The sequence below is a fragment of the Falco cherrug genome, chromosome 9 (genome assembly GCF_023634085.1).
Source record: "Falco cherrug isolate bFalChe1 chromosome 9, bFalChe1.pri, whole genome shotgun sequence".
NCBI classification, from domain to species: Eukaryota; Metazoa; Chordata; class Aves; order Falconiformes; family Falconidae; genus Falco; species Falco cherrug.
The window spans coordinates 44,503,400-44,517,311 of NC_073705.1; the positions used below are offsets into that span (position 1 = coordinate 44,503,400).

Sequence of the window (13,912 nt, forward strand, 5' to 3'; positions counted from 1 at the left end):
TGTCTCCTGGAATGTCTTCTGGAGGCATTGTTGCTGTCATTGTTCCTTGGTGCTGGTGTGGGAGCAGTGGGCACTTGAAGGAGCAAGGCCCTCATGTATCCACAGTTGTGAGGAGCATCCAAGGTATCTCGGCAGTTGACATGAGAACAGTTTACAATTGCTGCCATAAATCCTCAGCGCTGCCACAGAATCTGATTTAGATAAACGTTTCTTTTAATTAACAAGCTGAAGATTTTGTGCTGCTTGTAAGTTTTTCTTTATTATTATTTATTGTCTAGTCTTGTCAATGTTGGCAGGTTGTCTCATCTCTGTTCTACTTTAGCTCTTCTGTTTTTTCCTTTCAAAGTCAGTAGTTTGAAGGTAAGCTTGTTTTGAGCTAGTGGTAAGGTAGCATCTCTGCACATCATTGGTAACAGATTTTCAGATTTCAGGAGGAGTATTATATTGCTGTCATCTGACTGAGTTAAAATCGTCATGGAATTTGTGAAAGCTTATCTTGATTTCTTTTGTTCTGTCTTATCAGTTTTTCAGATAAGCTAGTGTTTGATTTTAATTCAGTAAAGGAAAACTAACTGGCAATCTAAATATGTATGCTTTTACATTGTTCACAGTTATCATTAGAGATCAAGTTTCACGAGCATTGTGGCAGTTATATAAATAAATGTGTATCATTGGGCTGTATAAGCAGAAATTGAACTTCTTCCTCCTGTGACAGATGCCTCGTGAAGGTAATAGAGAAGGAAGGAGAAAGAAACCAGTCTCCTTCACTGTTCTGTTTCCCCTGTATACTTTACGCCTCACCTACCAATGAACCCATACTTGTAGTGCAAGTTCATTAGTGTTACTTAGTTTTAGGTTTAATTTATTCTTGTTTATTACATGGCTAATTCAGTGAAGGTTATTGTAAGTCAAAGAAATTAATGGGCCTGTTAACTAAAAGGAAAAAGGTATCTCATTTGACAAAACGTTGTACTCATCACCTTTTTCCTCCCAGAGTGGCTGAGTCTTAGTCATATCAGGATAAAGCACACTGTCTCCAGACTTAGATTTTAAAGTAATTCTTAACAGGTTAAAAATTAAGGCTTAGTTGTGTGGGTAGGTTCTGCACAACACGTAAGGTAAGATAAAACCTTTAACACATAAGGTAAGAGAAAACCTCTTTCACATAGTTCAAAGGTTCAAAAACTGAACAAAAAGTAACACCAAGTGCCCTGTGTTAATACCAACTTTGAATCATTTGATTATCTTATCCTGGTGTAAGACAGCACCTGAGACTTCAGTAAGGTAAGGAATAAAAGCATTTGACTGAGGAGAATGATAAATCTTATTGCAGGAAGAGAGAAGCCTGCAGATACAGAAATGGGATAATCGGATGATGGATGTTAAAATCTCAATAGGTAAGCTGAAAAGGATGGGTTTGTGACATCAAAAAGGTGAAGGATTACGCATTGGGGAATGATAGTGCAGTGTTTAAGGTATTGAGTTGAAAGATTCACACAGAGTGAGCTCTCCACTTGTTCCACTTTACTGTGTGAGCCAAAGTAAATTACTTAATCTTTCCTAGCCTCAGTTCCCATAAGAAGAACAGATGATAACTTAGCCCCTACTTCTCAAAGGTATGGGGAGGACAAATATGTCAAGTATCATTTGGAACTGGGCTGGTTATGCAAACTTGTATGGTCCTCATATCTGAATGAATATAGGTCAGAAATTACAGAGCATGGACAGTATTCTAAATAAGAAACTCACGGAGTTTGCTTTTCTAATAAACTGATACAGTTTTTCTTTCCTGTCAAACTTAAGTTTTCTCAAGAAATACAGGAAATTAGATTATTGTCTTCTGAGTGGTAAGAAAAATATTTCTTGTCTTGAATGTTTATCCTTTATCAGAGCATGTTAAAATTACTCAGTTTTTTCTTTGTTAGGAGCAGAAACAGTGAGCTTTACTGGTTCATTCATTTTATCTTGAAGGTAATGAAAAATCGAAGTTATGTAGGATTTTCTAGGTTCTGTTGGACTAAAAGTAGAAGTTCTCTTGGAATAACAAATGCAATCTGGCACTGCATCCATAAGCTCCTTTAATGTGTTATTTTGGATAAAAGGAGTGATTATCATTACATGTTACATATATGTTTTTCAAGCAGATTTTTACAATTATTTCTGTGTCTGGTGCTTAATGTGTCTGGGGAAAAAATATCAGTCTTTCAGCAAGTCTTCATCCAGCAAATTGGATGCCAGGTGAAGAGAAGGTAATATAACTTGACCTATGACTATATTTGGTTATAAAAAATTCTAAAATGCCAGGTAAGGTGAAATTATTCAACAAACAAAGGAAATGGATACTGGGATTGGCATGAGTTCTTTGGGAATATGCTGGTATAGATACGATTGTGCTTTGTTGCTGAGAATATCAGATCAACTTCTTTAGAGCACTGTAATTTCTTGAGCTTTGTCTACGCTTGGTGGTGGTTGTTGTTGTGTCGTCCCTGTCGTGTGTGTGTGTGTCCCCATCCTAGATCAAAAGAGAATATAAAATCTGGAGATGAGATGGACCCAAGGTGACTTTATCAGACCTTTAACTGCATGGACTGCTAATCCTAATTAACTTGTTGGGAGTATGGACATAGCAGTTGAGCTATTCCCCAGTCTTCCTGTGTACAGCAGTGTAACCCCAGTGGACAGAAATCTGACTTCTCAAGCATGAGACTTTCATTCCTACAGTAGGACAACCAGCCAAAATCAAAGTCCTTATTGCATCAGTGCTTGTAAAGCACTACTAATCCTAAAGATGCATGGCAAGCTTTCTTCCAGTAGTACTGCTCCTGGCAGCTAGTTCTTGACTGAGAAGTCAGTATTTCCTTCTTAGGATAACGGTGTCAGACTGCTCTTGAATTATCATCAGTACTTTTATTGGTATAAAGCATGGTGGCAAGTTTCTATCATGGAGCCTGGAGCTAGACTGGAAATCTAATGTAATGTGGAAAGCCCTATGTAACTTTTAAATGGGAACACCTTCAGTCCCCACTAAACTGTATTTGGATTTATACAGATGAGCAGTTGCATAAGCGAAACCCTTTCTTTCAAAGTCTCAAGGTTTCCCCACCAGTTTCTAAAATCCTAATGTCTGTAAGTGAGATTTTTTTTTTTTTTTTTCTTTTGGAAAGGTAAGTTTGAGTCAGGACTGCTTTTTAAACGGTCTTTTATTTATGGTGTTTACAGTCTTAAGAAGCTGGGCTCTAACTGGAGAGGGGAAAGCTTTGCATAACACCACCATTCTGTACAGCAGAACGGTACAAGTGGCTTTGCATTGCTCAGCAGTGGAGGACACCACTGGTGGGCAGCCTCTCTGTTTTTACATGGTCAGTGAAAATCTGAGATGCCTGCTAAATAGTGTGTGATTTCAGGGGTACTTGGGGAATGTTACCTGTGTAGACTAGCTTTCAGGATCAGGATTTCAGGCTGAAAAATTACCTGGATTTAAAGTGTAGGTACTTGTATTCTAAACCCTAGGTTTCCCAAGTTAAACCGATAATATGCATAGATAAAGGGACTTGGCAGCTGGTTCCCATTTAGAATTAAAAGTTTTAACTTCTTTGAGAGCTGGTAGAGTAGAACTTAGTTGTTTGCCAAAATTAGAAAGGAGCAACAAGTAACATTATCATGAACTATACAATAATTACACAGTTCTTAATTTTTATACATGATGATGCTACTTCTTCCATCTTTATATTTGCATTTTTAATGAGGAATACAATTTAAATGGACACTTCTTTGGATGTTTTTCTCCTCAGCTTCATCAAATCAAGTACGTGCACATGCTTGTTTGGTGAAGATTAAAGCCTTGCATCCATACCCCATCACTTACTAATTTTGTCTCATTGTGATCTGACTATTCAGTTTTCTGCATAGTTTTTCTATTGGCAGCTGCAGCTCATAATATATCATACAATAAATACATTGTAATGTCATGCAAGTTCCTGTTGAGAAAAGCATACACTTAATATGTTAATATTTTACCTCTCACTTGCCACTGAATACCTGGTATTTAATGAATTAAAACTATATTTTGGGGAAGATACCGTCAATTATTTTTTTAATCTGATTTCCATACCGTAAACTGAATCTCCATTTGTTGCTTTTTAGATTCATGCTGACAAAAGTCGTAGCTTAGCTGTTTGCCTTTATGTATTTTTCACTTAAATTTTTTGTCTGCTCCAGTGTTTCATAACAGTTTACATGAAATGTTGCCATACTTCACTTAATATTTGTTGTTGTTAGCTCATGGCTCCTAAACTGTCATTAATTTGGATGGTATATTAGTTTTAGCTGCAAAATAAAGCTTATATCTATAGTGTAAACGTCAATGTAATTATTGCAATGAGATGTCAGATAACTTGGAACATTAGCTAATAAGATAGAACAAATTGTACTGCTTTTTAAACTCCTTTCTGTCTGGTCAGTAGTAAAGGTTACTCATCTCTGGAGAAAGATAATAGGTTGTATGTTTAATGTAATAACTTTTTGATTCTCTGCTTTAGCTCCTAATTTTAAAGTCTTTTAAAGTAGGCATATATAAACAGATCTTAATGTGAAATTTATGGGAAGAACAAAACCAATGTGTATTTACTCATTACCTGTTATTTGCTCAGTCCTATAATATCTGATTATTTCTATTTCATGTGCTTCCACACACAAGTGATTAAAATCTGGAGTTACTCAAATCATTAGCTAAATACATGGAATGGTTTGATATGGAATGGGTAGCAAGTTTTTTTCACCTGTATTTCTTCCCCTCATTGCAGTAATCACAATTTGTTACCTCTCATTTTCCTCTTTCAGATCATTGCAGAAGGTAAAATTTACCTGTATGCACGTGACGTTGAAGTACTGCGAGTCACACATAGTTGTAACGGTCTTTCTATTGAAGTATATAAGTTGACATAAAATAAGGGCAGGTTAGAAAAGACTATTCAGAACTACTTTAGTGCTAAAGTAGTTTGGGTATTGTGGCATTAAACAGAACTCTTCTTAAAAAGATACATTTCTAATGTAGACACTGCCATTTCTGTTCTACCTGTAAACTTCCTACTAGTGTTTTTTCAAAATATTTTTCTGAAAGCTACTGTGATTGTTAGCTTTGTATTGTAGTTTACGTGGTTGTGTGGATAAAAATTTTGCTAGCACACTGGTAGCCTCGTTGTTGTGTACACTGTCAGTCATGCTGTTTCTGTACTAGTAAAGATGATGTATAGAACTTGCCACATTAGGCAGATGAAAAATTGTATTTGCATGCAGGATTACAGTTCTAGTACACAACGTATTAAGCAAATAATTAACACTTCAGTACAAATACTTAAGAGGAAAAGGTTCAGGGGGGACCTTATCTCTACAACTAGCTGACAGGAGGCTGTAGGCAGGTGGGCATCAGTCTCTTCTCCCAGGTAACGAGAGAAAATGGCCTCAAGTTGTGCCAGTGGAAGTTTGGATTGGATATCAGGAAAAATATCTTTGCTGAAAGGGTGGTCAAGCATCGGAATAGGCTGCCCAGGGAGGTGGTGGAATCACCATCCTTGAGGCGTTTAAAAAACACATTAGATGTGGTGTTTGGGCACATGGTTTAGTGGTGGGCTTGGCAGTGCTGGGTTAACAGTTGGACTTGATATCTTCAAAGCCTTTTCCAAACTAAATCGTTCAATGATTGTAAATTAGGTGAGCACTTATTAAATCTCCAGTCTTTCCTCATTATATTGAATTAGAAGCAATTTATAGTTTTAATTCAGCTTGGAGCAGCTGCTGCGTCAAGACAAATGGATAAATAGATAAACACTTATAGTTTCCATCCTTAACCCTTTATACTTCAGGAGCTTGGAAAGTTACACAGCTTAAAACTTCATGGTTCCTTCATATTTTTGTATTGCTGGTTTTATAAACGTGGTTTGGTGGTTAAGATTGAGGAAAGCACCTTTCTTCAGAGAGAGGCTGGTGTACTCTAGGTGAACAAAGTGGGTTGCTGATGTGTGTGAACATGTTAAGTCTGCATACACTTGGCTGAACTTTCTCCCAAAACACATGATGGAAGAGTTAGGGTAGGCAGAATATTCCCAGGTATTAAAATGGTGAGGGGGAGAAATGATCTTGAAAGCTTTTCAGATTAGCTGTGAGTCAGCAGATAGGGCTAGTCTCAACGCCTTAATGTAGTACACCTCAAAAATGAGGACTACGTAGTAGTGAAGTAATAAAATAATTTGTAAAAGTTCTTGAATTAAAGGCAACAGAGTGAAGATGCACAATAGTAGTTACATTAGCATGGTACAGAAGATAATTGAGGTATTGCCTCTAACATAAAGATGGTGAAGAAAATGATACATCTTTACTGAGAACAAGAAAAGGTGTTTATCAGTGGTTATGCAGCTATGCGCTATCCTTAAAAAGCAGAGGGAGACCCAAGATGGCTTCGTAACACCATACCTTGAGTTTTTTTATTTTGCTTGAGGTGTTTTCAGACAGCCGAATTACCATGGAAAAGGGTAGATATATGTACAGGCCATATAAATCAGTGTTTTAGGCATTTTTTTCACAGATCTTGTTCAGTTGTGATTATTTCACTTTAACTTTTATGGGCAGAGTAGGATAGCAATTGTCATCTACAATTCTTTGAAGTATAATCCATCAAATTATTTTGGATAACTAGTCTATGTGCATTGCTGCTTTGAAGTCTGAGAAAAGTTACCCAATGAAATAGGGAAATTTGCATCTAAAAGGCACCTTTGGCTCAGTCAGCTGTGTTGATAGTTACTCAGTGTCACCTGTTCTCTGTTAAAGCTTAACCAGTTTGCTAAACTAACATCTGTCTAAACCATTGAAATGTAAAGGCTTATATATTAAAAAGCTAATGCTAATTTTCTTTATGTATCATATTTTAATTTTAGCCAGGTATATGCTAAAAGACTTTTAAACTTTCCTTCTGTTTCAGAAGTTTGACTGTCATTTTCATTAACTCAAAATACTCTGAAATTTTTATCTTGTTTTTTCTGCAGTGATCTGGTAAATTAACAACTTTACTCCTTAGCCATAATACCTGCGAAAGAGCATTTGGTTGGCTGACGTTCATACAGTTCTGTAAAGAAGTTGGTAGGTACATTGCTTCTGTAGCCACAATAAGGAGCAAGTGTGTGCAGTGAACCATCTGTGATCTTTGTAGCGCTCTTCACCATTGCACAGAGCCAGCTTGGCCCAAGTCTGAAGGTTATATTCCCATAAGGGAGCTTTATCTCTGAAAAAAACTTAAACTTCTCAACTTCTGGACAGAAGAACTTAATCTTTTTCAGTTGTTAAGGCTGAAGTGTATTCTTGGAGTGTGCGTATAGTGTGTGCAATAGGAAGATCCTAAAATAACCTTGCAATGTCTTTGCATTTTCAGAAACAGAAATACTCAAAATTTGGATATAAAAGTCAGTACTGGCACATTCAACATCTGTCAAGTGTTTTATTTAAAATACAATGCTTACATCAGAAGCATGTGTTACGAACTTTCCTTTTGAGATGTTAGATTTATAGAAATATTCTGTGAAGCCAGCTTTCATCTTACTGAGATATGAAAGTATTGGAGAGATCAGCTACTTAGTATCCCAGCTCACCAGTTACTTTGAACCTCACAAACATAAGCCAGTGATACCACATGAAGGATGTATACTACAGAAACAGATAATGTGCAGAATGTGTCTCGGAGTGGGGAAGGACTAGAAGAGGTCTGGTGCTGTAGGTTCAGTCCTGTCAAAAAATACTTGCTGCTGTTTCTGTTTACAAGAAGGTTAAATATTTGCTCTCCTGGAGAGATCCTGCATAAACAGTGAGGAGGTAAATGAACTACTGATTGAGCTATTGGTCTAAAGAGGTCTTGTGGGCTTGTATGCCATCTGGCTGCTTCTGGAGCTGCTTCTGTAGTTTCTAGTTTTGCAGAGCCTTGGAGCATGTCTTGACCTAGTGATGACTTGTGTGTTCCTAACGTAACTTCTTTGAGTGGGTGGCAGGTTTTTTAGTTAATACATCTAACTTGAATTGTTTAGTGATGCTGGCAAATGAAAAAATACTGCGCTTGCCTTATATTCAAGAGGAAGTGTGGCTTTTGTTAGTCTACTGCTAACATACCCACTGGTGGTGGAGAGTGGAAAATATTTTGCTAACAGTTGTAAATTACTGATTTATCTCACCTAAGTGAAGTTATGAATGATACCTTCTCAGTACTCTCTCCCACAGTATAAAAACACAAGCAGAGTCTTGCCTACAGCTGTTGTCCAAAACATTGATGATATGTGCAGTCAGCATCCATTTTTTTTTTACAAAACCTCATCTTTTTTGAGTGAAGCTGTTGTACGGGTGAGAAAATAATAGTGGTGGCTTTGTATTTTAAATAATTTTTTTCTGCCATAGCATGGAAACTACATACAATATGGGGGAGTAAATTCTCTTTCCCAGGCCACTAAGGCAACTGCAGTTGAGACATCAGGCTTTGATTATGGCTATCTGTGTGCTATAACCTGTTAATCCCTGTGATGTATGTAATTGTGATGGAAGATGGATTCCAATAACTTCCATAATGTGAAATACCAGCTCATGTGATTTAAGCCAAAAATTTTATTTATTATTATTTTTGAGAAACACACTGGATTTGTGTGGGAAGATGTACTTATTTGTATTGTAATGCCTGCACAATATCCTACTGATGTTTTGGCATTTGTGTTACTAAGTCAAGCCAAAAGGTATTTGCTGTTCTGGAAATAGATTTTACAGAAATCCATTCAATCGAAGCCCAGTGAATTGTTGCTCAATTTAGAAGACAGTTCTATTTTACTGATTAGTCAAAAAAATTCAGTTTAAGAAAACAGAGAAGACTTAAAAGAAGAAAATAAAAGCTGCTACTAGCCTGATATCTTGGGGTTTTATCTACCGATCCTAATAAATCAAATATACAGGCAGTTAATTTGATGGAAATAGGGCTATTGTGATCATGTTTCTTTGACCAGTTGCCTCACTTTTGTCTTAGGTCCTGTATTGTTTTATCAACCTTAGTTTGTCAGAAGATTTAATTCCTAAACCAGATATTCATTGGTAATGATAACCTGTGGAAGATTTTCTGCAGACTTAACCATTTTTCTTAAAAAAACCCTTGATGATGTCATTCTAAAACTGTGAGGCTTTTGAATATGCTGAAATATGGAAGAATATCTTTCTTGACAGAAAGTATAGAAGTTTTAGTTGTTTAAATAGTTCTCAAATAAGGGTTTGGGGAATGAGTATTCTTCAAGAAAACATGCACAAGCACTTTTGTATATCTGTCCTTTTACCTTTATCTTTCATTCCTACTTAAGAGGTCACTGTTCCTCAGAACTTTTAACTTCTTTTGTTTGTAACAGCCACTGTATGTTCTTATCTCCTTAATTATGTGGGTTTTTGTATTGCAAAACAAAAATCAATAAATAGCATTTACTCTCGCAAGGCACAAAGGCAGTGAGGAAAGAATTACCAAGTTAATCACAAAAGCCTACTGACTTTACTGCAATTTTCAAAGGCAATGAAGACCATCTCAACGGCTGAATTGAAGTGTATTATCAGTGTTCAGATTTTTGCATCATCGAAAAAGTAATCCTTTTAAAATAAAATGGCTGATGCAGCTGCTGAGTAGATGTCTCCATATGATCCAAGCTTGTATTTACAGAAGAACTTCAAATAAAGGAAAATATTTTCCTTTTGGACCACAGTTTTAGAAGCCACAGGCCTTGATCCTGCAGGCAAGTAGGTACACATTAAATGTTAACAATGCCATTTGGTTGCTTGCCTTAGTTATTATTTTAATAGTTATGAAGTACAATGGTAGTGTTTCTAGCCTTTTAATCAGTATTTTGATTTAACTTCTGAAAAGCATCAGACTGTATGGAACTTCTCAAAACACTGATTTTCATTTGAATTATCAATATCCCTGCTGATGCTGCAGGAGTATTTAGGAAAGTGCCTAAATCTTAGGTGTTTCATATTCAAAAAAGCGTTTTGTTACTAAAAGTGTTGCAGATAATGAAAATTGCATACACATTATTTTATGGCTATATATTACTGAATACAGCTTTTATTTGCAAACCAGCTGTGCCTGTCTCGAGGCCAGATGGTTTTGTAGTCCTCTGGTAAGAGCCAGTGACAAGAACTAATTGCTTAATGCATTAGTATCGCTGCTATTTAATATAAATAATAAGTGCTAATAGAAATTACTTTCTGTTGAATAATAAATCTATATTCAGCTATTATTTAACAGTAACTTCATACTAATTATTACAGGTACTGCTGTAAGAATGAAGGTTTGTGATTTTCATGAATCTAGATATTGACTAGCAGGGTTCTTGTTCTACCACCATGTCTGGTCAACAGCTGCCTCTGCAATGTGTTCCAGACATGTTATTATGTGAGCAAAATAACCATCTTGGAGTAAAGTTACTTTTGCTTAAACAGGTCAGTTATAGATAGGACTACAGGGTTTGCCTGAAACTTTGTATTAAAATTTAGATACAGGCTATTTGGTGATTTTTACCACCACCAAACAAAGGGTGACAAAAATAAGACCTGTATTACTTATCTTATCAATTTCTGCAGTTGCCCATGTGTACGTGTACTTTCTCCCACATGGGTGTTCCCTTGACTTCTTGTAAGGTCCCACTAGCCTAGTCTAAAGCCAATCCGCTTAAATCCCCTTGATCTGCCATCAATTTACAGGTATAGTCTGATGTTAATACATCATGATGATACATCGCTCGCTTAGGTAGAATATAAGATTGCTTCAGCTCTAAGTTGCTTAGCTTGATCTCTTCTGGCAGTTTTTATTTTTCATTCAGTTCCTCTTAATACATACAAATATTTGGACGAAGCTTCTTACTCATTTGGTGGATAGGTGATGTTGCTGGTATATTGATCCACTTGCAGTGCCAACATGAGTTGTTGGCATAAAGATCATCTGTCTCTTTTCTTGCACAAATTGCAAGCAAACATGGAGTATGTTCATCACTTCATCCTGGTGTTGTTTCAGATTCTAAGTGTGTGAAACTGTTATTACACTGCTTGTTGTTTGTTCCGTTTTTCAAGGTTGTTGTACAGCTACAGCACCTGGTTCTTAAAAAGGCAGAGTTGAATTTTGGAGGGAGATTGGAGCAGTGTGGTAAAAGTGCCAGAAGATTTCCCTGTGATGTAGTCAGAATTCTGCATCCAGAGGTTCATTTCTAATCTTCCTTTGGTTGGCAAGTGTCCTAGTAGATTTTCTACTCTATCGTCAATTGGGATGAACTGTTTAAAAAAAAACAAACAACCAATGAAACAACCCTACAGCTTGAACTGAAAGCAAACACTTTGAAGATGGCTGTTAGTAACTCGTTTTTTTTCTGTTGTAAGGTCAGTGAAACAGTCCTTTAATTTTGTTTATGCTACTGATAGAAGTGTAAAATCAAGCATGCAAATGGAGGGAGGGGAGAGCTCAAAGTAGAAGTTAAAATTTAGAATTTAAAGAATATCCTACCTTACGTATTTGTGACCTACAGGGCCAGCTTTTCATCAAGTAAAGAAAGATATAATTGCTTTTGCATATTGTAGGAATCAAGTTAAGTACTTGCAGGTTAGGGTGTTCATCATCAAGCTGTTACAAATTAAAGCTGCAAGTTAAGAGAATATATAGAAATATGTATTTCTATATATTCTATATAAATACATATATTCTTTTATGTGTCTACATATAAAAGAATATACTGGGTTTATCCCCAAAAGCTTAAGTGTTGGGGGTATATGAGAATCTCACAGGGGTAAAGTTATTCTTTTGCATTATCTTGCACTAATCTGATACATCACTGTTATTTCTGTAATTTTATTTGTAGCTTGAAGCTGCAGTCTGTAACAGACACGAAGAAACCGGCACCCAGAGGTGGAATTAGTGTGGTTTACTTCCAGTGTATAGGACTTACATAAAGACTTGATGAAGCTATATTTGGATGTAACTTTTAAATTTAGGTGTCTGACTACCATTAATATTCAGGAGTGATAGGAAGTTACTTTGGCGTAATGCTTAAGTGATTATTGTGGTGAGTGAATACTATAAATGAAGAGTGAAATATGAAATAAAAGTAATGGCTACTTCTAAGGTATTTTAAAAATAATTTAAGACCATGTACGTGGCATCGCACAATGTGCTTCGACTTCTAACTATGGGAAGAGGATTTTAAAAGTTATTTGTAATTGTTTTCCTATGTGTAGCAAATTACTAGAGATTAACAAACTGTTAATGTCATAGTTCTTCATTTTAAAAACCTTTAAATTTAGGATTCCTCTCTTATTGTTTAGGTCAGGGGAAATACACTATATACCACAATGTATTTCTTGTAATGGGTATATTAAACTTCGGTTGCAATGTCTTGCAAATGTAAAACTTGCTGATGTAGTTACTGTGTTTTAATAGATCATTGACCCGTCAATCAGACTCTGACCATTTCAGAGATAAAACGCTAGGCTTTCATTGGTCATTATGAATAGAGCACCTTTCCACAAATTAAGAAATGGTGTAATAATTAACAGGTATAATGGGTATGTGCATTCAGGTTTCAGTTATATCTTTATGAGCTTTAGCTCCTGTTATCTTTGGTGTAGTTAACCCCCTGTCTACCCACAGTTAACTTACCTACAGGATAAAAATGGATTTGTTTTCTGGCAGTGCCATTTTGCTAATAGGATAGGATTTTGCTCGTTTTTTTAAGATCTGTAATGAGCTGTTCTTTTAGACTTTTTCTTTAAAACAAAGCACATAACTTCACTAACAAAACTCAAGTAATAATACTGTTCTAAAGAAGCATAGCAAACGCTTTTGCATGCAGATAATTTAACAGAACTTTAATTTTTTCTGATTCAGAGACTTAAATGATTGTAAGTAATGATGATTTCTGGTGCTGGAGTTTGGTATCTTTGTCCTAAGAAGTAATTCGGAAATTGCCAAAGCAGGTCATTCAATAGTGAACTCATTCGGTGAACTAGGCAGAGGTCACTTAGCAGTCCTAAGGTCTAAATATCTCAAGAAAAATGAAATTTTAAGGTTTTGAAAAGATAAATGATACTTTAGTTGCAAAAATTTGTTAAATAACATCAAGATTCAAATGTTTTTATGTAATATAAGTGCACTGCAAAATATGAATCGGGAAAGAAAAGCTTCAGTTTAGAGAAGTTACAGAACTGGAAAGTTAAGGAAAACTTTGTGAATTATATATAACTACTTAATCTTTAAATGTGACAAAACCCAAGAGAAGTGATAGTTAAAATGAGAGGCTGATAAAATACTGCATAAATGGAAGTTTACCAAAGTATAGAAGTTATTTCTGTTTTGACAAGTGTTTTCCTATTAAGGTGGTGTTGGCATCTTAGTATTATTAATCTGATTTCACATGGTTTTATATGCAATACTGGTTCAGGTGTGTTCTTATTTAACATGTGAGTCTCTATAAAAATGTGTTCCAAACAAACATCTTTAGTAAACTCATTTTTGTACTAGAAGTGGCATAGCCATCATCCTATTGTAAATTCAATTTAAACTACTTCAGGGAAATTCAGTTGCTAATGACATTGATTGTCCCTATATGTGCAGCAGTAGATCTTGGAAGTGTTAGTGTTTGCGGTCAGTAGCTCCCAGATTTTTTTTCATTGGTGGGGTTTTACTGTAGTAAATAAGTTACTGATTATTGTTAATACATTTTGGTCATGTCGATGTTACCTAAGTGTAAGGTGTGCTTATACAAGCAAGTACTCAGGTACTTGTCTAAAAAAGTGTTTTCAAAGTACTTCTTTCATACTAGTCACAGATCTTAATGTGTATTTATACATGTATTTGTAAGAGGATGAGTTA

At 35.7% G+C, this 13,912-nt stretch overlaps 1 protein-coding gene across 13 annotated transcripts in view; it reads left to right on the top strand.

The window, feature by feature from the left end:
* The window catches only part of SHLD2 (shieldin complex subunit 2), a 41,218-nt gene that overhangs the window by 7,586 nt on the left and 19,720 nt on the right, over positions 1–13,912 (top strand). For 2 of the 13 annotated variants that reach the window (XM_055721274.1, XM_055721265.1), the window contains exon 3: positions 9,672–12,036. The exons of 9 other annotated variants lie outside the window; for them this stretch is intronic. The gene's annotated coding sequence lies outside the window, so the exon portion shown is untranslated. Of the gene's footprint in view, positions 1–4,839; positions 7,132–9,671; positions 12,037–13,912 lie in introns of those variants that run through there. 2 more of the 13 variants (XM_055721266.1, XM_055721264.1) reach the window with 2 other exon arrangements.